At 34.6% G+C, this 25,405-nt stretch overlaps 1 long non-coding RNA gene across 1 annotated transcript; it reads left to right on the plus strand.

Annotated features, from left to right (window-relative positions):
• The first annotated feature begins 3,662 nt into the window (after window positions 1–3,662).
• LOC116145206 lies at window positions 3,663–4,213 on the plus strand. The gene is made up of 3 exons (XR_004130365.1): window positions 3,663–3,938; window positions 4,046–4,080; window positions 4,172–4,213. It is a non-coding gene; the product is annotated as an uncharacterized LOC116145206 (long non-coding RNA).
• The last annotated feature ends 21,192 nt before the right edge of the window (window positions 4,214–25,405 follow it).

Genomic DNA, 25,405 nt, shown 5'->3' on the forward strand with positions numbered 1-25,405 from the left:
TTGTATATCGTATTCATGAAATTATAGTGAAATTCTCTCATCCATGGATATAGGCGAGTTATGTCGAACCACGTAAATGTTGAGTTTATGTGTGTGATATTCTTCGCATATTGTTGTTCTTTATTTTATTTTTACTCCTCCAATTTCTAACAAGGTGTAAGAGCCAAGCATCCAACTAGTTAGTGAAAACATGCATGTTTTGAAAATGCTCCAAGTGGTCAGAATAATGAAATTGAAGCCAAAGAATTTAATAGAAAAGCCAGATTTTGAAAATGCAGGAAATTTAAGGAAAATAGTGTTTTGGTCTCAGGTATATCGTATTAGACAACTTACAGGAAATCTATAGGGTTTATGAGATTTTGTCTTTTGACTCTAATTTTGTGCATAAAAAGATGTATTATGACCTGGAAAGTCTACCCAAAGGATTTGTATGTAAACATAAGGAATGATCTCCCAAAAGATATAAGAGAGTAGCAAAGGAAAACTCAGAGAGTGATTGGATTTCGATGTTTGCGGAAAAAAAAAAAAAAAAAAAGATTTGAGATGCGTATGTTAATGTGATTTGTATGGTGGTGTTTGGGAATGATGGATGTAGTGTTTGAGTGTTCAGATTTGATGGAGAAATAGTGAAAATGGCTAGGGTTTTGAATCAAATCTCTCGGTTTCTCTTTCACTTTGGAACAGTAGCTGCAAAAATGTTATTTGAATGCTAAGAATCCTTTAAAGATCGGTGAATGAAGGTTTTATCCTCTAGAATGAGAAAGCTTTAGACTTTATATGGAAGTTTGAAGATAAATGATAAGGTTTCTAACCTTCTATTTAGAGATAAGTAAAATAATATATATATATATATATATATATATTCCTGAGGCATAGGTTATATGATGACCATTTTGAAGATGCAGAATTCCTTCATTTTGATATGTTGGAAGATTGTCCGACACGTGGCTGCATTTGATTGGTGATGATGTAGTATCTTTACATTTGACCGCATGTTATTGGTTATAATGTGAGATATGTGGATGAGTTGGATTCTTTGTTACATGTGGCTTATTAATGACACATATTAATAACTTTAATTATTGATGTTTCACATTCACATTAAATATTTTCATTTATATAGAAATAAATTTATGTGAATGTAAAGGGATTTATCATTGTATGTGTTTGATATTAATGTGCAGGGTTTGAGATATTTATGAAGGGTTCGATAAGTTTTATTTTTGATACATTGTATGTTTTATGTGTTGTTGTTTATGTGGAATCAATATAAAAGGTTAGAGATATTAATGAGAAAATATTGATATTAGAAAGTTGGGCATATGAAATATTTATCAATTAAATGCAAACTTTTTACATTCACTTTTAAAACTATATATATTTATTTATGTGACGATTGGTACCATAATGCAGAGATGGGAAAGAAAAACAAATATTATATTTGTTGAGCAATAGTTTTGTAAAGTTAGTGATTCCCGCGAAGGAGAATCATTTTCATTTGTTTCACAAATATCAAGTGATGTTGGATATTTAATTGTAGTTGTGCTTTTTTTTCTTTTCTTTTCTTTTTTTTTGTTGTTGTTGTTGTTGATAGTTTTATAATGTTATTGCGTAATATTTAATTATATTTCTTCGTTTAGTTTAGAATTTTCATTTTTCAGTGGAATTGTCCTTTAATTATTGTCTCCATCCTTTCCATCTTCATTTTCATCTGTTTTCAGGAAAATTAAGTGATGATGACCTGCGAGTATTTGTATCATTTGACAATTTTATGATGAACAGGAGAGAATATGTGCCATAAAAACGAATTTAATTTTAGTGATGATAAAAGAAAACAAATATTGATATGTAGTTTTAACTGTAATTGTTTTATCTCTTTTTATTGATATTATTTTATGTTACATACATATATCATGAAAAGAGGTTGTTGCTGAATATAACTAATTTTATTTGTTTAACAAATATAAACTGATATTTGATGTCGAACCATGTAGCTTTAGTAAACCATTTGTAATTTGCTGAACCACTTTTTTTATCTTTAAAAAAAAGATGGAATCATTGTTATTATCTTTAAATAATCCACCATTTAAATTACTATTGGTAATTCAAAAAATATGCTTAACAATGTTCAATTGAAATAATATGTCTATATAAATCACTATTGCCAATTCAAAAAATTGCTAAACCATTGTAATATGCCGCACAATTTGCATTATTAAGAACCATAGTAATATGTCGAGCCATTGTTAGTATCTTTAAAAAAATTCACAATTTAAATTACTATTTTCTATTCAAAAAATATATTGAACAATGTTTAATTGTTATCATCACACACATTTTAGTTTTCCCTGTTTTTCGGTTTTCACCGAATAGTCAGTAGTAAATTTGTCATAACTTGTTCAATGAAAATCCAATGGATGAGAAGTTTGCATATTTGGAAACTAAACAGATAGAGCTTTAATTTGATGTATTATACGCTAAATTTCGATAACTGTAGACCTACTGCCGAACCATTCATTTTATCATCACACATATTTCCGTTTCTACTGAACAGTCAGTAGCAAATTGGCAATAACTTGCTCAATAAAATTTCAATTGATGAGAGGCTACTTTACCATCTTTTTTATTCTACTTTTGCCGCCTACATTACCCCATTGAAGGTAACTTTTTATTTTTATTTTTATGTCAAAGCTCATTCTTTTATAGATAGTATTTCAATTTTATTGTTTGATTTTCAATTCGTTTCTTCGCAACATTTGCTTTAATTTGTTTAAGCATCTGTTGTTAGTGACGTTCCTAAATGGGTGGCTTTAACTTCGTAATGGGTGATTTTATTTTTGTCTTCTCTTTCATCTGACATTACAATGGCTATTATAATTGTAATGAATGCTTTAAATTCGTTTATTGTTACTAATAAACAAATGGTGTTTAAGTTTATTTTTGTCTTCTCTTTCATCTGACATTACCATTTTTCCCTAAAACTTTTGCTTAACCGCTATTTCACTCATTTGTACAAACTCTCATAGTTGACCTCCTTCTGGCACTAGAACAACAGTTTTAGTTTCTACTATTCTCGTTCAGTAGACAACGACTTGCTCACTGATTTTGGCGCTTATTCCGTGCCTATTTCGACGGAGATTGTTAACTTCAGTGAGTTTTGGCGAGGCGTATCCCAAACACCCAAATGTAGCGATGTTTAGAAAAATTTAGAAATCGAACCTAATCGGGAACTGAACCAGTTTTTCGTTTACTTGGGAAACCGTTCGATTGTGGTCCACAAAAATACAAAAAACAGAATTTCCAATTTAAAAAAAAATAAATTAAAAAGTAAACAATTTTTCCTTAAAATTTAAAAAGTAAACAAAATGAAAAGTCCCTGAATCCTTACAATTAAAGAAAAACAAAACCCCAAACCCGATTTTAGGGTAACATAAAAAAAAAAAAAAAAAGAAAAAAAAAAAGTAAGCAATTTTGCACAGAAATTTTTGAAACTTAAAATTAAAAAGATAGTAAACCCACTTATACAAAATCCCCAAACTAATTTTACCCTAAAACGCAAAACACTCTCCACTTCTTCACTCCGTTTGCATCTTCTTCTCCATTTTTCCACACCACATATAAAACATTACAAAATACTACTGCTTTACTTCTGAACTCAGAAAAAGAAGGCAGAGAGTTTTTAGAGATTAAAAATAGGTGATGAATCTTAAAGATTGGTGTGTGTATTATACAATAATGTTGTTGTTGATGAAATTCCATTTCTATTAAAACCAACAAAGGCTGATTTCTGCAAGAAGAAAGATCCAAAAAGTGCTTCTTTGCTTCTGAAACCAAAATGAAGACCAGGAATTTGGTGTTGCTGATGTTATGTGTTACGGTTATAGCTCCTATTGTTCTTTATACTGATAGATTCTCTGCCTCTTTCAAGGCTTCTTCTTGTATGTTCTCTTCTTCTTCGTCAATTAATTTATTTTCCTATCTCAATTTCATACCTTGTTTCTTCTTCCTCAATTAACATTTTTCTGGGTTTGTTTCGTTTTTGCAGCTAGAAACCAATTTCTTTAAGATCTTTCAGCTTTTGTAAGTTTTTTCAACTTTCATTTTTCACCCCTTGTCTTTCAAACAAGATAAGATATTAAAGTTTCAATCTTTCTTCGTTTTTTCTCTTCAGACTGTCGGTGGTGATGCCAGCCATCTAAATCTTCTTCCCCAGGTGCTTGTATGTTTATGGGTTTTTTGTTTAAATAGTTTCTTACTCATAAAGCTCAGATCTTTATATATTATCCCTTCAAAATCTCATTTTTTTTTCTTCCTTGTTGCATATAGGAATCTTCCACAACCCGTAAAGTACCCATTGGAATAGTTTATTTAGGTTGGCTTTTTCATTCTTTCTCATTGTTTGTGTTGTGAATTCAAGAACTTTTGTTGGGAAGTTGTCAGTACTTGTATCTTATGGGTTAAATTTGCTGTATGAGCAGAATCAAGATAGCATAAATTAGCTAGAGTTTTGTCCTCAGTCAATTATAAATTAGCTCAAATTTGCTGTATTGCAAACTTTGCTAACTGATTAACATTGTATAAAGGGAACTGAAACAAAGTTAGAACTACATTTTCCTTTGGCTAAGATGCTAGAGGATAGATATGAGAAAAAGGGAACTGAAACAAAATTGAAGAATCGAATACTGTCGCAAGATGAGAATGATATGCTGAGTGAGAAAACGCAAGAGGTAGCGAATTTGAATTGTTTATGCTAAACTTATGTGCATTATAAGCCTTTAACTAATATGGTCTCTACTTAATTGCTTTTATGTGGTTCACTTGATCAGTGAATTCCTTCTATAGAAAGTATATGTATTCTAGCTCTTAAGCTAAGCTGCACAAAAATATACTTTGTTGAGGTGGCAAAAGGTGTTATTTTTACATTGTGATGAGAGAGTACATCAATTTGGTGCCTTTTTTTCCTCTTCTTGGGAGCTTTAGCTTCTACTTCAGTTGTATTGGACTCTTCTGTTGCATTCTCTTTACCTTCAACGCATTGGCAGCATGTTGTCATGTGACGCATTTGATGAGTCTGGATGTAATTATGGTGTTTCAGAGTTGTGAGTCTTAGTCATGTTTACTGAGCCTTCCTTGATTAGATGTCATTTTTATGACTTACTATGATTTTATAATCTGTTGTTCAGCGTATAATTGATCTGAAGGTGAGACTATGCTGTGAATCTTGCAATAACCAGCTCAAAAAGATATTGGAGGACAAGGGTGAGACATTATGTAACTACTAATTAGCATAGATTTTTGCTTTTTATTATTATTATTGTTATCAGCTAATCTTATCAGCATTAACTGAAATGTTTTTGTTTAATTAAAATAGTTAAAGTTATAGCAAGTTTAGTGCTAGTTGCATGATTGACTGAGGATAAATTATTACTATTGTTATATATAATGCAGTGTATAAATTAAAATGTTGTTATTTTTGGATATCTTTTAAAGTGTTGTGATAGAGGAAATGCTGTATATAGCATTGGAAATGATTCAAGTTGCAGTTCACCTTTATCAGTGCATAAAAATATAATTTCTGTTGTATGCTGTGTCATGTGAGCCAACCGAATATCATTACTGTACTTATTTTTTTAATGTTTCAATATATGTGTCCTTGCTCTAACAAACCACAAGAATATCGTTACTGATTTTGCTAATGTTTCACTCGTTTATGCATTCTTGCTCTTACAAAACCACACTTGAGCATTACACTTATGTTTCATTTTTTCAATTGATGAAGTTCCCAGTGTATTGTTTTATCCAATGGTGTGTTTTAAAAACTTGCTCAATGATATCATGGCATCTTGGTGCAGCCCAAGTTGAACGATTCATTATTGGAAATGTTTCGAAATGAGTATATTGGAACTGCTCCATACATATTCCTGCACGCATTCATTCTTCATCACCATAGACTCTGCCCAGAGATCAATTTTTGATCCTCTCATCCGATGGCTTATATCAGTATCTGACCAATCAGGAAGTGTTTCAAATGTTGAGAGTTTCATGGAGAAGTTTCCATATGTGATCCTGCACAGCACCTAATAGAGGAGCTGCTCTTCCATGCAGCTAACAAAGCTGGTAAATGTTTCTTTCTCTGCTTATTTCTTTAAATGCTAATAATCCCAGTTGTAAAAATGTGGAAAAAAATTTGAGATTTAACCTCTGAAAGTAAGGGTGTTTCTTCCACAGTAAATAGTATCAAAGCTTTTTCCATGTCAATATTAAGCCATTTGTCAACTATCTCATGTAAACGTTCTGACAATATTTTAGGTCGTTTTCTTCTGCATTACAATAGTAATTTCTTGAGTTATCTTCTTAGTATTATTAACGTGATGGCTCCAACAGATTGGTTTTGAGCAATTTATCATGGTTACCTAACTTATTGATTATGCATTGACTTATTAATTATAATTTATATGTAATTATTAGTTTCTTGTTTACTTATTGATTATGCATTGATTGATGGTAGGAAAAATGATACAGCTGCAAATGAACACACGGCAGGAAAGTGCAAAAACAAGCGAAATATGTGAGGAAGTTCTGGGTAAAGCTTCCGATTTAACCAGAATCTTGCATTTTCACACCTGACATCATGTACTACAGCAGAAGTAGAGTTAAGGTGCATTGTGCAACAACAGAAAATAATATAAATAGTTGAGGAGCAGCTCATCTTATTTGATCAACAAAAAGGAAAACAAAAAGTCTTGAACAACAACAATTTGTCCTGTTGGAGATGATGAAGCAGCTAACTATAGCCCTTGAACTACAACAATCTGATAAAGCTCCAACTCGCCAGCCATTGCCATCTCCGACTGATGAAGACTCGTCCTCATCAGCTACAGCTATTTCAAAAACCGCAACCTGGTGACACTTGGATGCTCAATATTGTGGTTAGTTTTTTGTTGTATGGACAGTAATATTTTGACATGGGGTAGAACCATTTTTTTAGGATTGTTTGCATATATCTATTAATGGTGTACATGGGTGGCATTTTTTTGTTAGTTATACACAGATAGATAGCTAGTGGGGAATGTGGGGTGCATGCTTTTTTTGTTATGCACATGTATAGTCATTTTGGATTTTATTGCTCATCATGCTAAAACCATGTATGGACTATATTATATATGAAAATATGATATTTGATGTTAGTGATCATATTTTTATATTGTATTATTATTTTGTTGATGTTAAGTATAAACTAGGTCAATACGAAATGCTTTGTCACAATTTTTCTAAAAAAAAAAAAAAAACCATTCTGCAACTAATTTTTTAGTAGCAAAAGTATTTAGCATACCGCATCACATGGACTACATTCAGCTCTAAAGTGATTAAATTAACCACTAAATTTTGGTCACCAAAAGATACATTCGTCCATTAATAAAATAATCGTTACAACTTTTGGATTTCACATTCAACGTCAAAATGATTAGAATTTACTAATTTGGTCACTAAAAATACATCATTCACTAATAAATAGTCGCGAAAACCTTTTGGTTTCATATTCAGCGTCTAAAATAATTACAATTAACCGTTAAATTTTGATCACCAAAAGATACATTTGTCTACTAATAAAATAGTCGCGAAAACATTTTGGATTCTACATTTAGCGTCTAAAATGACTACAATTAACCACTAAATTTTGGTCATCAAGAGACACTTCGCACTAAAAAAATAGTCGCGAAACTTTTTGGATTCACATTCAGGTCTAAAAGTATTACAATTAACCACCAAATTTTGGTCACCAAAAGATACATTGTCCACTAAAAAAATTGCAAAACCTTTTACGAAATTACCCTTCACCCTTTAGCGTCTAATTTTTGTACGATTCGCGATAAATTATTAGACACTAAAAGGTACATTTTGCAACTAATTTAGTATCGCGATACCATTTACCAAATTACCCTTGAACATACGTCTAAGCGGAGAGACTATTTAACCAGTAATAGCGACCTAATTTGCTAGTCGCTAAAAAAAAACTTTCCACGTCTACCAAAATTTAGACGCCATACTTTCTATGACAGCGATTTCGCAACTACATGGCGACTACAAAATTTAGACGCGAAATAGATTTAGCGTCTAAATTTTACTTTTTGTGTCTAATTTTGCTAGAGCGCGAAAGGCATTTTTCTTGTAGTGTCATATGCTTCCAAGCATTCACAATTTGTTTCGTGAAACAATTTAGCAAACTCTTCCTCCGAAACACCATGCTCTGCTTTGTATCATTCAACTGTTAAGGCAACATGCTCTTTCTTTTGCTCAACCTACACAAAAAAAATATATCAAATTGAAGAAAGAGTGCCTAATCTGATTGGGCTCGAATGAAGAGTATGAATCAAATTAGGTAATGCAGTACCTTGTGACCTGCAATGTCACCATGAGTCTCGCAAATTATTAAGGAGGCCTTAAACATTTTTAGGATTTGTGAGTACCCATTCAAATGATTCTTTAGTTACTACATCTCCCATTCCCACAAATGATGTGCTGCTTGTTTAGATGTGTGGAGACAAATTCAATCCAAATTAGAGTTCGATTAGGACATTGGTTTTCCTATTTGTTTTTAAGTAGAATTGTTTTCTTTAGAAATACAATTGTGAATAAGATTATAATTGTATTAGGAATTAAAAAAAATCCCTATTAGGATATGAGATTTGAGTCTATTAGGAATAGTGTCCCATGATTAGCTATAAAAAGGTTTAATTCATAGAGTTTGATAACACAATTTAAAAAAAGGCAAAGCCCAATTAGAGAGTGAGAGCAACCAAATAGGGTTTTAGTGAGTGAGCCATTTGTAGGCTTGTCAGAGATTCTTGTAATTTTCTTCTTCTTTATAGTGAAATTTCATAGCAACAAAATGGACGGGCTCTCATATGGAGAGTGAACCACTATAAATCTTGTGTTTGTGTGTGTGTCATTTTGTGTCCTTTGTTTCGCACTATTTTTCGCTTTTAGGGATTTAGGATTTGCTAGTATTCAATTAAATTCCCCCCCCCCCCCCCCCCCCCCCCAACAACTAGATATTAAGGTTTGAGGAAGAAACATGGTTGAGAGAGAAGGAGGATCTGCACCTGGATCAACAAGTTTGATAGAACAGATATGCGTTTTGGAATATGCAGATTAAAAATCATCTATATGGTAGAAAATTACATCTATCTCTCTAAGAGTACAATCCAAAAGATGTCAGATGAATATGCGCACTCCTTGATAGACAAGTTTAGGAGTCATTCGGTTAACATTGACCAAAACGTGGCAAGGAGACAACCACAACAGGTTGTATGAATATCTTGTCTGATATGTAGAGAAGCCTTCTGAATAATAAGGTACATTATGAAAAGTTATTTAATCTTAAGATGAAAGCAGATGCTTCCGTGACAAATCATATAAATGATTTTAATACAATTATTAATCAATTGTTGTCTGTAAAATTTGATTTTGATGAAGAAGTTTGTGCCCTAATTCTCATGGCCTCCCTACCAAATAGTTGGGAGCCTATGAGAGCGGCAATTAGTAATTCAACAGGTAGTACAAAATTAAAACTCATTGATGTTAGGGATAAAATTCTCGTTGAAGAGGTTCGTAGGAGAGATTCGGGTGAGATAACATCGAATGCTTTGAATGTTGAAACAAGAGGCAAGGACTATGACAGAAATTCAAACTGAGGAAGATCAAAATCAAGGTACGGAAGAAGCAAGTCCAGGTTTGGAAAAAAAATTGGAGTGTTGGAATTGTGGCAATAAAGGTCACATACAGAGGAATTGCAAAGCACCAAAAAAAGAGACAACAATAACAACGCTGCCAATGCCGTAACTAAGGAGGTACAAGATGCTTTACTTATATCTGTTGATAGTTCTATTGACCCTTGGGTTTTAGATTCAGAAGCCTCATTCCATACCACTGCACATCATGAAATTCTAGAAAATTATGTGGCTAGAAATCATGGAAAGGTATACCTAGCAGATGGAGAACCTTTGGATATTGTAGGTATGGGTGATGTTAGGTTGAAGATGGCAAACAAATCTGTGTGGAAAATCCAGAAAGTAAGGCATGTACCAAAATTGATGCACAATCTAATATTAGTTGGGCAACATGACGATGAAGGGCATAGTGTGTTTTTTCTAGGTGGTGCATGGAAAGTTACTAAAGGAGCCATGGTGGTTACTCGTGGAAATAAAACTAGAACTTTTTACATGACTTCTAATTGCAGAGATTCAATTACAGTCGTAGATACTAGTGTTACCTCGAGTTTATGGCATTGTAGACTTGGGCATATGAGCGTGAAAGGAATGAAGGAGCTTCGATCAAAGGGAAAACTACTAGAGTTGAAGTCGATTGATCACAGTTTGTGTGAAGGTTGCATCTTTGGCAAACAGAGAAGAGTAAGTTTTTCCAAAGTAGCAAGGGAACCAAGAGGAAAGAAGTTGGAGTTGGTTCATACAGACATGTAGGGACCTCTCATGTGTCATCTCTTGGAGGCTTAAAGTACTATGTGAAGTTCATTGATGATACAAGTAGAAAGGTATGGGTTTATTTTTTGAAAAATAAATCTAATGTTTTTGATACTTTTAAAAAGTAGAGAGCCATGGTTGAAAATGAGACAAACCTAAGATTGAAGTGCTTGCGATATGATAATAGGGGAGAGTACATTGATCAAGGGTTCAAAGAATACTATGTCAATAATGGGATCAAGATGGAGAAGACCATTCTTGTAACTCCTCAACAGAATGGTGTCACCGAAATGATGAATAGAACCTTAAATGAGCGTGCAAGAAGCATGAGATTGCATGTTAGGCTACCACAGACGTTTTGGGTTGATGCAGTTAACACTGTGGCCTGCTTGCTCAATAGAGGACCTTTTGTACTACTAAACTCAAGATCCTAGAAGAAGTTTGGAGCAGCAAAGAGATAAATTATTCTTTCTTAAGAGTGTTTGGTTGTTTAGCATATGTTCACATTGACTCTACTCTTAGAAGTAAGCTTGATGCTAAATCTAACAAATGTTTTTTCATTGGTTATAGCGATGCTGAGTTTGGTTATCGTGTCTAGGATGACCAAAACTGCAAGATTATAAGGAACAGGGACGTCATATTCAATGAAGAAGTGATGTACAAAGATAGACTCAACATGAAGTTAGAAAATCCAAATACTGACGTGAAGAAGCAAGAGGTAGTTCCTTTGAAAGACTTCCCAAGGAATGACATGCAAGACAATGACCAGGAAGATCAAGATAATATAGCTCCAGAAGTTGAACCACAAATGCCCGTGTTTGAACCTAAACGATCTTCCAAGACTATAAGACCACCATAGAGGTACTCCCCTTCGTTGAATTATATTTTACTAACTGATGGTGGTGAACTAGAGTGTTACGAGGAAGCAATGCAAATTGATGACTCAATCAAGTGGGAGCTAGCTATGAAGGATGAGATGGACTCATTATTAACAAATCAAACCTAGCAGTTGACAAAGCTACCACAAGGGAAGAAGGCATTGCAAAACAAGTGGGTTTATCGGGTGAAAGATGAATATGATGGCAGCAAACGATATAAAGCAAGACTAGTTGTGAAAGGATTTTAATAGAAAGAAGGCATTGACTGCACTGAAATTTTCTCTCCAGCTATCAAGTTGATTGCAATAAGAACAGTACTTGGTTAATGGCAAAAGAAGACCTTCATCTTGAGCAGTTAGCTGTAAAGACGGTATTTCTTCATGGAGAACTGGATGAATGGTGTGCAAACTTCAAAAGAGCCTATATGGGCTCAAATAGGCGCCTAGATAGTGCTACAAGAAGTTTTATGGATTTATGTGTAGAAATGGTTTCCTCAGATGGCAAGCAGACCATTACTATTATTTCAAGAAACTTTAATTCCTATATCATCCAATTACTATATGTAGATGACACGTTGATTACAAGGGCTTGTAAATAGGAAATAGACAAGCTAAAAAGGCAATTATCAAAGGAGTTTGCTATAAAGGATTTGAGAGTTGCAAAACAAATCCTTGGTATGAGGATTACTAGAGATATAGCCAAAGGTTTCTTGAAGATGTCACAAGAAGAGTATGTGAAGAAAGTACTCAATAGGTTCAACATGGATAGAGCAAAGCCAGTAAGTACTCCTTTGGCTAGTCACTTTAAACTATCTAAAGATCAGCCACCTACAACAGAGCATGAGAGAGATTACATGGCCAAGGTACCCTATGCATCAATGATTGGTAGTCTTATGTGTGCCATGGTGGGTACAAGGCCAAATATAGCACATGTAGTGGGAGTTGTGAGTAGATACATGAGCAATCCAGGAAAGCAACATTGGGAAGCAGTAAAGTGGATTCTCAGATATTTGAAAGGTACTATAGATTCAGCATTATGCTTTAAGAAGTCAGACTTAGAGCTACAAGGTTATGTGGATGTTGATATGGCTAGTGACATTGATAACCGCAAGAGTACCACGGGTTGTGTCTTTACGTTAGGTGGTACAACAGTCAGTTGGGTTTCAAAGTTACAGAAGAATGTTACTCTCTCTACTACAGAGGTAGAGTATGTTTCTATGACAAAAGCTAGTCAGGAGCTAATATGGTTACAACGGTTCTTAAAAGAATTTGGGTCAGAATTATGAGAGGAGCGCTTTGTATTATGATAGTCAAAGTGCAATTCACTTGGCAAAGAACCCAGTCTACCATGCTAGGACAAAACACATAGAAGTTCGTTACCATTTCATATGCTCAGTTTTGGAAGAAGGAGTTATAGCTCTTAAGAAGATTGAAGGGAGTAAAAATCCATCTAATATGTTTACGAAGATGGTTACCATTGAGAAACTGAAGTTTTGGACTTCTTGCTTGAAGAAAGAAAAGTTGATGCCATTGCTGATGGAAGTGAAGAATTGAAGACGTGTTTAATTAGTCTCCAAGTGGAAGATTATTGAGATTGTGGAGCCAAATTCAATCCAAATTAGAGTTGGAATAGGACATGGGTTTTCCTAATTTGTTTTTAAGTAGAATTATTTTCCTTTAGAAATACAATTGGGAATAAGATTATAATTGTATTAGGAATTAAAATAAAACTCCTATTAGTATATGAGATTTGAGTCCTATTAGGAATAGTGTCCCACTTATTACCTATAAAAAGAGGTTAAGTCCTAGAGTTAGATAACACAAATTGAAAAGAAGGCAAAGCCACAATTAGAGAGTGAGAGCTAGACCTGGCAAAACGGGTGGGTGGGCCGGGTACGGGCCGGGTAAAACGGGTACGGGTAAAACGGGTACGGGTCCAAAACGGGTGGATATATACGGGTCCAGTATTTTGGACCCGTGCCCTACCCTATACGGGTACGGGTGGACCCGCGGGTGGACCGTTTTTTCTCTCTCCAGCTTTCGGTTTTGACAGTTTCACCCCTAACAGTTTTCAATTATGACAATTACACCCCCAAAATTCCTGCAGTTTTAATTTTTTACATTTACACCCCCTAAATCAACTACTCTAAATTCAATTCAATTTTTTAGAATATACAACAAATATGAACCAAAAAAAACAAATAACACATAAACCAAACAATAACAATATAATACAAACTACAAATACCAACCAAAACAAACAATACAAAATCACTAATACACAATTACCATAACAAACCAAATAAGTCAATAAACTATAAATACCAATTAAAATAAACAAATACTAATCCAATATTCAACAAAAAAATTCTTAAGACAGCAAATGTTCATTCCCAGTGCGTGATAAGAGTCTCTTGATATCACGGTCTCGAGATCAGTCAATGGCACATCAAATCATCATCCGCATCTTTCAAACTCATATACTACAAACAATGATCACCTACAATATTAATAAATGTAAATAAATATACGAAACTATTATGTTAACATGTTACCTTCAAATCATATCCATATAGCCATTCGAGTGCATATCAAAGATTCTGCATTTTTGGTCAGAAGTGAGCTTCGATATTTGTTGAGACTTTACGACCAATACTAAAAGCGACTCTGAGGCCACGATGTTATTGGTATTGCCATGATATCACGAGCCATCATGGTAAGTACCGGATAACGTCCGATTATTCTCCAAGATCGAGGATATCCAAATTCTGATATTTGACGCGATCAAACCTCATCTCTTCCAATAAGATCTAACTCGATTCTTAGTGGAAATGAAAACTCTCAGCTGTCAAAATCCTACATCATTTAAACAGTTAAGTGTCAAAAGTTAAATTAACAATAAACAATACTTTATTTATCATAAGAATATAAAAACGAAAAAAGTATGTGACTTACAGAAGAATGATCTACACGCCTACTAGAAGTAGAACTACTCGCACGGAGAAACACTAAGGTGAGGCAGGAACTTCTTACAACATTTAGCCTCGTAGCTTGAAAAGCTTTTGCAAGTTATTCTTAACAGTCTCCAACTTCAGTACGGCAGTATTTGAATCTAAACTTTGTTGAAAGCGTACTCACACAACCTGAAACTTGAGACGTGGTCAAGAATAGTTGCATCGTCACACAAAAACTATAAGAATCCCAATAGTTGTAAATTTTTGGATCATTTGTTTTGCCATGCTCTTAACAACTCACCTCACTCGTACTCTCCTTCAATTAACGCAATTGAATTTCCCACACCATTTCAAGTACAGTTTGCTGTAGGATATTTATAACCTGAAATAAAAGTCGTAATATCATTAAATGGTTCCAAGAACTTGCATATCCTCTCCCCCCTATCCCATTCTTCTTGATGGACAAATTTATAACTAGGATCTTGTTGACAAGCCACAACACGGGACGAAATATTAACGCTGTATCAAGTCATTAAAAATGTCGAATTCCATCTAGTGAACATCCATCTCAACCCCTTGAGCTTTCACTCCCATTGTACGGCAAGTTCTCCAAACTTGATTCCCTAGCCTCAGTTGCTTTATATATTTCACACATCTCGAATCTTATTAAGCAACACTAGCAAGCTCTTAACCCTTCTTGAACAATAAGATTCAAGATATGTGCAGAACATCGCACAGGGAAAATTCACCTTACATAACAAAGCTTATGCACACAAAGTTGGTTCCTCAAGATATATCCTCCTCCTATCATTACTACTTGCATTATCCAAAGTATTGAGAAAATTTCTTTTCAACCCCACTCTTGCAAGAACTCATGATATTTTCTGCCAAACACACCCTGAGTGTGGAGGAGGAATATGACAAAAGTTCAATATTTTATTCTGTAACTCCCAATCCTCATCTTATTAATGAGGTCAAAGGAATATATCCCTCATTTGTACAGAAGTCCAACCAAAAGTTAGCATATCTACTTGTCAGCCTCCCTAATTCAACTAGTTTTTTCTTTCATCCTTTCAATATTTTTAAGCAATCCCGCTTAGCGGTGTTCCTAAATAATGCACAAGCTCATTACACACATCTGAAAAATCCCTAGTTCCTTGATTTCTCCACATATGAATATGGATAATTAGGTTGAATATTGATAAGGCCATATATTCACGAAAAGTCTCTTGACTATCTTTCTACTTTGCATCTATGATTATGATCAATCAATATGCCCTACATCATGGTTGGCACTGTTTGGACAATTCTGTATTGACGCTATTCATATTTTTAGTCCTGTGTGCATACCATATGCATAAATTTACTGCATGCCTTACACCTATCCTTTCAGTGTTATTCTCAACATATATCTCAAATAATTCCACTTCTGTGTTTTACGTTTATTCTAGAACTAGTTTAGGAATACTAGAACTAAAGGAGGTGGCATTACCCTAGAAGCATCGTCACTTGCTCTCAACGTTGACCATATCTGTATCTATAGTTTCTGATATCCGCCATGTCAATGCTTGAAGACTACAAAAAAAAAAATATATATATATATATTAGGTCTCTCACACACACTCAAAGGATATACAATAAATAAAGAAACAACATCAAGAATTTAGTGCTGATACATTCATTTAATCCGTACTTATAAACCAATTTATCTTTTCATTTTTGTTTATTATGACTTGATTTCCGGATTTTGCAGGAGAGGGAATGGTAGTGAAGTTACTGTTGTTTATTAATAAACATGTTCATAATTTCAGGATCTTTTCAACATATTAACACATTGCTAGATCTTATTATCCTGTATAGATTAACTATATATTAATTGGTATTATCCTGTCGATGTGGGCCTGTGGTTGAGGATGTGGATGACAAAATATTCTATGTAGCAATTAGGCATAGTGAGTTATTTATAGATTGATTAATGTTAAATTAAGACAGCCTTTCTTAATACCCTTTTAAAAGTGTTCATTTTATATATAGATTTTTTTTGTTGCTACTATATCTATCTACTATGATGGAATTCTAAATTATCACATGGCACTCATGTGCAATTGCCAAATTGCTTAAATCTTTTACCAATTTCCTTTCATCCTCTTTTAAATATTTTTAAATCTTTATTAAAAAAAAAAAAAAGAATATTAATATGATTGAATTAATTTTGGTTGCACCACAGAAAATGAAATTGAATTTGAAAATATTTCCAATAGAATGGAGTTTGTGTGTACAACGGAAACAGGATACATTACCACAACAAACCAAAAACTCTATGACAACAAAGTCTATAGGTATATAGCAACCAAGTGTCATACATGATACTCCCAATCTCATTTTATATTTATACCCTCTATTACATTATACTACATGATACTCCCTCGCTCAGGATTTAGATTACAAGGAGAAGTAAGCAAACTGCAAAATACCCATCTATTACATTATAATACATGATACGTCATTGATACCCTTACAACACTAATGCTCATGATATTCAAAGATGAAAATAAAACTAAAAATTAATTAAACAAAGCAAACTGCAAATACCTCTTAAATAAGAAATTTCGAAATCGTAATGAGTGTGAAAATTTGAACTCCTTCAGCTTAGAAGCCCCTGAAAAAGGTGGAAAATTAGAGGTTAAATAATTTCCGTTTTAGGGATAAACAGCATTTTATACAAGTTCAATTTTCCGCATAATTGCATTCGGCAGCTCACTTTCCAGCTCTACAACATTTTTAAAGAAACATACAGAAACTGTAACTAAATTATGTGTTCAGCATATACACACATCCTAGCCCACGAAGACGTTTGATCAATGCTCAAACCAAGCTTATAGGCTATAGTCACAATCTAGAAAGGGCAAATGAACACATCAAACAGCAGCCAAAACAGCAGCAAACTAAATGAAGACATCAAAGGACTAGGGAAATGTGGTTTACATTAAAGAACCACATAACAGCAACAAAACTAAATGAACACACATCAAGACTAGGGAAAAATGTGGTTTCATTAAATGAACACATCAACAGCACAAAACTAAAACCCCATAGTCTTTTGTAATTTTGCCTTTCAACAAAATCTCCCCTAATGATTTTTTGGGCTACTCAAGCAAGGTGTAGATTTGCCAAAGGCAACCATTGGCTCTTAAAGTATTGGCTTCCTCCTTACAAAAAAGAGCAAACCGAGACTGTGAAAGTGCATTGAATAAATTAAAGAAGATTTTAATCCTAAAATTCATAATATTTGAGGATCAGTATTGAATTTCATTAACTTGTTTTAGTATCGATCTTTAATAAAAATCACCCAGATAAATTATCTCACTTCACTATGCGTTTATTCTAATTGTTATTTCTTGCTTTGAAGGGAACCTGATGCAATTGAAGCTTGTTCCTAGATATGTCTAAAATCAGAGAAAGGCATTTAAGTTCTGAGCTTTAAAATACGTAATCTTAGGCTTTGAAATTCTATATTTGATCAGTTTCAGGAGCTTTGTAAGTAATCCTAATTGTGTTTTCAGGAGGCTTTGTAAATAATCTTTTCATAACGACGGTTTGAGTGGGACTGAGATGGAGCCATCTAGTCTAGTCTTTGCCCTGGAGGCGGAGCACACTCTTGTTCTTATCCATAGGACGGTTTTTTGCTGAGCTCTAAGTGAACTTAGATTATAAATGCCCTGCATTAACATCCTTACGTGAGGGAATGAAGCATGAAATTCTCGTCTTGAAAGGCTATACATATTAAGGTTTCATTCACTTGCATTCATTGTCAAAGGTCAGCTACCTCCATCTATAAAACACTTTCAATAAAAGATTGTGAGAAATTGCAGTTTTTGTTTGGGATACAGAGGATAACTGTAGTGGCCTCTGCATTTCTTCTTGAGAACTTGTGTATCAAAGAATTCCATCTCTGATGTGTATCAAAGAATGTCGATAATGAGTGGTTCGACAGTACAGTCTTTGGGACAATATTTATCTTGGGATGTGAACATTAACTCGTTACCTGAGGGCCTATGCAATCTTAAACCATCTTTATCAGATATATGTCCAGTTTTTAAACCTGTAGACACTAGAGACGTGCCCTAAAGTAGAAGAGCTGTGGGAGTCGTAAAAATAAAAAAATAAAAAAATTATCGAAAGGATGGTTTTTGAAGAAACTGTTTTTGACGAAGTGACGATCGCAGATCAGAGATGAGATGTTCAGATGAGAGTGAGTACGTGAGAGCCTGAGAGGGAGGGTGACCGTGATGAGTATGATGAGTTCTGATGAGTGATATAATGAGATGCGTGAGAGGGAGGCTGAGTCGCGTGACTGCGTGAGTGTGAACTGTGACTCTGTGAGAGGGAGGAGTCAGCCGCGTCAGGCGTGATAGGGAGGCGTGAGACTGTGAGAGGGAGGCGTCACCGCGTCAGGCGTGAGAGGGAGGCGTGACTGCGTGAGCGAACTGTGAAGTCTCAAGTCTTGATAAAAACTTTAGGGCTTCATCAGTTCAGAGTCTTAGACATTGAAATTTTGAAATGAAGCCTTGCCAATACGGGTGCCCGCGGTTTCACCGTATGACCGTGATTAATTGGACCGGTACGGGTACGGGTCACAAAAAATGGTTTAATTTATTAAACCCGTACCCATATTTTTTACCGGGTACGGACCGACCGCGGGTCCTACCCGTTTTGCCAGGTTCTAGTGAGAGCCACCAAATAGGGTTTAGAGAGTGAGTCAATTTGTGAGGCTTGTGAGAGATTCTTGTAATTTTTCTTCTTTTCATAGTGAAATTCCGCAATGGCAAAATGGATATCGCTCTCATACGGAGAGTGAATCACTATAAATCTGTGTTTGTTGTGTGGTTATTTTGATTCTTTGTTCGCACTGTTTTTGCTTTGAGGTATTTAGGATTTTGTCTAGTATCAATTAAATCTCCCTAACACTGCTACATTAAGTAACCGCAGCTAAGTAATGCAATAGACAAGAACTCTTACATTGTCGATACATAATTTGGGTCACGCCCATTTAGCTTCATGATATAATTTCTCACTAAATTCTTTATCTAAGAAACCATAAAATATAATCGAAATTTGTATTGCAATACAAATCATTGACAAGAATCTTACTTGCTTCAATTAATAAACTAAAATGAGATTTACCCCCTTCTCTTTGCATAATCAAGGCCGTATAATTTCCATGGCTGGCCATCTCTTTCTCAATTCATACACAACATCAAGGAGATCCCTGTACTACAAATTTCATTTACTCTAGCAGGCGATCTATAGCACTGATATCCCTCTGGAAACCATAAAATAAAATAATAAATAATTATTATAAGTTAAGAGGATACAACATAGCAAAAATTGAGGAAATACAATCAAACCTCTGAATTGCAGTGGTTTGATAGTTCAAGTTCTTCGATTGCACCATATGGCATCATAGATGTCATCAACAATGAAAGACATAACACTCGATTCACACCTTTAAGCATTACAAGGAAAAAGACCTTTCTTGACTGTTTTTAAAAATAGTTCAATAATATTTTTCTTGACAATTTCTTATCTTTTTTCAACGTAAGGATTGAGACAATCTTGATTGTTTTACAACAAATCCTTACTGTTGTTTAACGTTCAAGATTTTTGTAAAAATTAAGTTGGCCATTTCATTCCTAACTAGTATACCTCAATCTCAACGTGTTTAATCATCAAGATTTTAAAAAAAAGAAAAAAAAAAAAAAAGGCAAAATGTGGCTAAGGCTTCTCACCGTGAATTTGCTGAGGCAAATTCTTTCGACCCAAAGCACCCATTTTCCCCAAATTTCGACCAAGTCAAACCTAGGGCAAGAAAAAAACTTCCGCCAAACCCAAATCTCTCCCACCAAAAACTTCAGCCAAAATCTCTTCTTAGAAAAAAAAAAAAAAAAAAAACGAAACAGCCCCAAAAAGGAACTTCCTTGTCCTTTCAAAAAAGAAGGCATGGGAGGGTAGATTATAAACCCTCCGTCAAGGAATCTAATGAAGAAAGTGGGTTTCGAAACCCTTTGAAGCTTTATACTGGCGGTGTTTGTCAGAGGTAACAATGAAGAGAAGGAGAGAGAAAACCGCCTAACCGAGACTATTCTCGAAGAGTGGTGATCCGCTTAAACAAACAGGTTGGTTCGTACGCTCCGCCTAGCCCATCATCCCTAATGAACGGCAAGAGCAGGTCCTTTCTCGAGCAAAGAACCACGGAACAGAGGTTAAGCAAGCTGAGGCATGAAGTTACCGCTGACAGTTCAAGTAGCAATTCCGCCAATGAGGGATGGAATCTCGTATTATAAAGTCCCGCTCTTCTACCCCGTAAGCAACTAAGACAGTGATTTCTATTTTTTTTTTTTTTTAATTTCTTTTGTTTGTTGTTGTGGATCACGTGTTTGTTTGATTTTTTATTGATTCCATGTTTTATCTGATGCTAATGGGTTGTGTATTGAAAAATGGATGCTTCGTGCTAATGGTTTTTGCTCTGATGGGTTGTTTTCCCTCCTTGTGGGATTAATTTTTTGCGAGAGAATATGCACAAAGATGAGTTTTGTTTGTGCAAAATGGGTTTGGTTATGTTTATTATGGGATTGTGGGTAGAAAATAGAAGATTGAAAGAAGAAAAAAAAAAAAAGGTAAAATTTAGGATTTGTTGAGGATTGGGTATGGAGTAATGTAACTAAAGAGCAATCTGTTTTTAGTATTTTTGCTTTTTCATGAAATCATCGCTAGTTATTAGAACCCTGGTTGTATGGTTGAGTTAGCATTGTATATTTATGAGCATCTGGGTTGGAGGTGAGTGTGTAAGAATTGGCTACTTAAATAAAGGAGGAGATTTTTATACTATGACTTGCAGGACATTGCTCTGTTGGAAATTTGATTGGGGAAATATGCTGTGCCAAAGACTTGAGAACAACGAACCCTTGTTGCAATTGCATAGAAATTGTGGGAGAACGCAATTTCATATGCATAAAAAGTATGTGTACATGTTGTGGTTGCTAATATAATGGTTTGCATATATAAGTTCCACCTACAGTAATCACTAGTTCTTCCACCTTCAATCTGTTGCCTGTGTAGAAGTTTAATAAACCAATTGTTGTAGTGATCTTTTTGATGTTCTTTCTGATACTGTTATTATTTGTGCTCATATAAAATTTCTTATTTTAAGTTGCGTAGATTGTATCATTTTTTGTATGTGGTGACTAACGTTCTTCATATTCTCCAATGCAAGATACTTACAGGCTCTCTCATTCACGGTAAGCTCTTTGGTAACTTGATTCTGTAGTGCTTTCAAGGGTCACTCCATTTCTTTTGGAATGTCTTACTTGCCTTTGTCCTCCATCTTGAGGTTTCAATAATATTAATGTTCTAGGGTAAGCATAGTCTGTTCTGGTAGTGAGTTTCAGTCATTGGAAGACTATTTCTGCCTCATGGTTATGCCATGATGCATGCTTGAAGCTTTAATGAATCATTGTATAGGGTTGTTTCTTGGAAATGCTTTGAACTACACTATGTTCTTTCACTTGTACAGATTAATAACTTTAGTGGGCTGCTACTAGAGACTTGTTTCTATTTGCACTGAAAATGGAAATCTCTAGACCTCCTTGGTCAAATGAAGCCTAAGTCTGGCGCATCTCATCAATTTAACTGAAATCTCTTTTATAAAGAAATTTGTTTTTGTAGAAGCATATCTGAAGTTTTTCTAGATTTCGTTGAAGTTTCTTATGTGGTTGCGTTACTCTTTTCTTATGCAGATGGAAACTAGTCCTACATGTGCAGCGTGAATTCAACCCCTGCTGAGAAGCGGCGTCTAGCTAAAGCATCTCTCACTTTCAATTGTAAGAAGTAAGTGTATGTTCCAAGGACTTTGTTTTCCTTCCCTGGCTCAGAACGATATAGAAACTGCTCAGTTGTTTTTCTAACTTATATGCACTATGATTGGGATTAAAGCCAGTCTTAGAAGTGAGATGAGTAACGTACTTGATTTTAAATTTCTTCATGTAAGGGCAGGTCACTGATAAAATATATCCTTGTATTTCTTACATACTGCTGCCTAAATTTGGGTTCTATCTATATTGAGTGTTTAAACTGAGTTGTCTCTAGATCGGCTTGATTCATAACAGAGTGAATAGAGTAGCCCTTTCCTGAAACCCTTAGTTGGTTGTTGCTTGCTAATAATCCTGCCAATTGTTCATTAAATAAGTTTTGATAATGATAGGAAATGCTGCATGAAAATTATTCTTTCTGAATTTTATGGGATTTACTTGTAATTGTTATTCAATCTAATGTTTCTTTCTTCACAGGCAGCATTCAGGAAACATGTTTCCAGAGTACGTGGAGAAGTATATCAGTAGTGGCTTGCAGAGGCAGCAGGTTTTGGAGCAGGTGTAGCCAGATGTGCGCAAGAAGAAAATTCCAAACCAGGTTGAAAAAGTTGGGTCATTTGCAGGTTGGTTTTTTCAAAACTTGTCTTTTCTCCCTTGGTTTTCCCTTTCCTCTTGAAACTGCAATATGATGTTTTGGCTTGTTGTGACGATTTATGCAGTGGGCTACATAATTCACATGTTGAATTTTAGTTGGTTTATTTGGCATCTGGGGTCATTATCATTGTGAAGTTGCGTCGTGGGCAAGAACTGAGGCTTAGAGCAATAGCCAGAAAAGGGATTGGCAAAGATCATGCAAAATGGTCACCTGCTGCAACTGTCACTTTCATGTACGAACCAGAGATCCACATCAATGAAGATTTAATGGAAACTCTGATGCTTGTAGAGAGACAAGCCTGGGTTGAAAGTAGTCCACCCAAAGTGTTTGACCTTGATGAAGCTACAGGACAGGTTGCAATCCTTTTATAAAAATTAGTCTAAATAGTCTTATCCATTTTAATAGCAGCTTCATATGTTCTGCTTGTATGTTACAGTTAAAAAGATGCCTGTTGTTGCAAGAGGTAATTCCAGTATGGAATTTTCATTTTGCCCTTAAAAGACATAAAAAACCTAACTTCACTCTTATCTGAAATGTCTGATATGAATAACAGTTGGAAATCTCCCCAAGATAGAGGAAAAGGTAGAACTAGATGCGGAATGTTTGTTCTTTTTATTTTATTTTTGACCAGTTTACACTGGTGAATATGAATGGCATTGATGATGTTAGAGACCTTTTTGGTCATTCAAGGAGCATATTGCAGAAATTTTTGTGGGCTCTTCTCTGTAATATCAGAGCATCATTCTATTAGGTTCCATTTCTTTCCTTGATATTTTAGAATGCTAAATTAAGAAATTTTAATAAGCTGTTGCCCTTGAGAGCTGCAACTTGTGTGTAGACCTCTTTATTCTCTTTTTTAGATTTTGGGATATTTGAATGTGTTAATTGTATAATTTTCTATTCTTTTTTCTTTTTGAAACAATAATGTGGCAGCTATAAGCATGATGCATGACAAGGGAAAACAAATGCTCTTGCCTTCACAAGGGACACCTTTTGCAGGTTGGATTTTTCAAAAATTGTCTTTTTATGATGAAGAGCAAAATGGGCAATGTACGTATCAAACTTTTTTTAGTTATTGTTGTTTCAGTGATGTCAGAGGCCAATAAGGGCAAAAACTATGTACCAAACTTTTCATTACTGAATTGATTACTTTTTATTGTTGTTTATGCAATATTGTAAAATTTATACTATTGTTCAATTTTGTCTACTCAGAGCAATAGTAATATATGTATTATTCGATCAATTGTTCGATGTCTCATTACATATTGTGAAATGGTCATAATATTGTGAAGCATTTCATTCTACTATTCTACAATTTAATACGTAATAATAAAGAAATTTCACTAATTTAAAAAAAAAATTAACAAAAGAAATCTCGATAGTGTGAAAATTTGTCAACAATTTGGTAAAATTCTAAAACAAAAATTGAAAATTCGGCTAAATTCTTGACAATTATTGAATTGTTAAGGATTTGGTTCAAATTTTGCTGAATCTTTGACTGTCAAGGATTTGACAAGAGGTCTTTGACAGTTCAAAAACTGTCATATCCCTTTTTTGACAGGGGTTACAATGATAGTTCAAAAACTGTCATTGTACCCCTTTCTTAATGGGGAATCCCTGTTAAGAAGAGTCTTTTTCCTTGTAGTGAGGGTTGTTAACAAATCTCAATCACAGAAACTTCAGCTTTAAAATCTGAAATAAATCTGAATAATTCATTGAATAACATCCAAAACAAAAAATAAGTTTATATAAGGTGACAACTAACCCTAATAAGACTCCTAATAACAAAAGGAAACAAAATCTAAATTAATTAAAACAAGAAAACCCCAAATAAAATAGAAGAAAATGCGCACACAACTAAAACAGTCCCAAAACATGCCAAAACGGCGGATTTTTCCCTTGAAAATGACCTCCAATCAGATAAAGTGGGTTTCGACATCGACAGGCTCGAAAAAATCTTTCCGTCGATATCTTATGAGCCCTATAACGCCTCTCGGATCAAAAGTTATGGTTGTTTGAATGAGACATGCTCATTTAGGACCTTTAGGCTTTACGTGTGGACTTCTGACGCTCAGCCCGCTCCATGAATTCATCCGCCTAGCCCGCTCCATGAATTCATCCGCCAAACGTTCTACGTCAGTCCCCTCCACTTGAGAAAAACTTGACCCCAAGTTAAGTTGGGCATTGAGATACAAAGGTTCGTCAAAAGAGTGAAATGGGTAAATATCTGCCACGTTAAATGTCTTAGAAATTCCCATTGTGTCTGGCAGATCCACAACGTAGGCATTGTCATTGATCTTTGCAAAACCTGGTAAGGCCCATACTTCTTAGGCTGCAACTTATAATAAGTCCTTACTAGAAATCTGTCCTTTCGAAGAAACACTAGGACCTAATCCCCAACTTCAAAAATTTGTTTTCTGCGATGTTACTCTGCAGCTTTCTTATACTTGGTATTAGCTTGCTCTAACTTCCATTTCACCTCTGCTTGAACATCTTGCCACTAAGTAGCCATATTTTCTGCAATTGCACTAACACCAGGGACTTTCGATAGTTTGATCAAGTCGAGAGCA

This window comes from Pistacia vera, unplaced genomic scaffold (genome assembly GCF_008641045.1).
Source record: "Pistacia vera cultivar Batoury unplaced genomic scaffold, PisVer_v2 Contig460, whole genome shotgun sequence".
Taxonomy (NCBI): domain Eukaryota; kingdom Viridiplantae; phylum Streptophyta; class Magnoliopsida; order Sapindales; family Anacardiaceae; genus Pistacia; species Pistacia vera.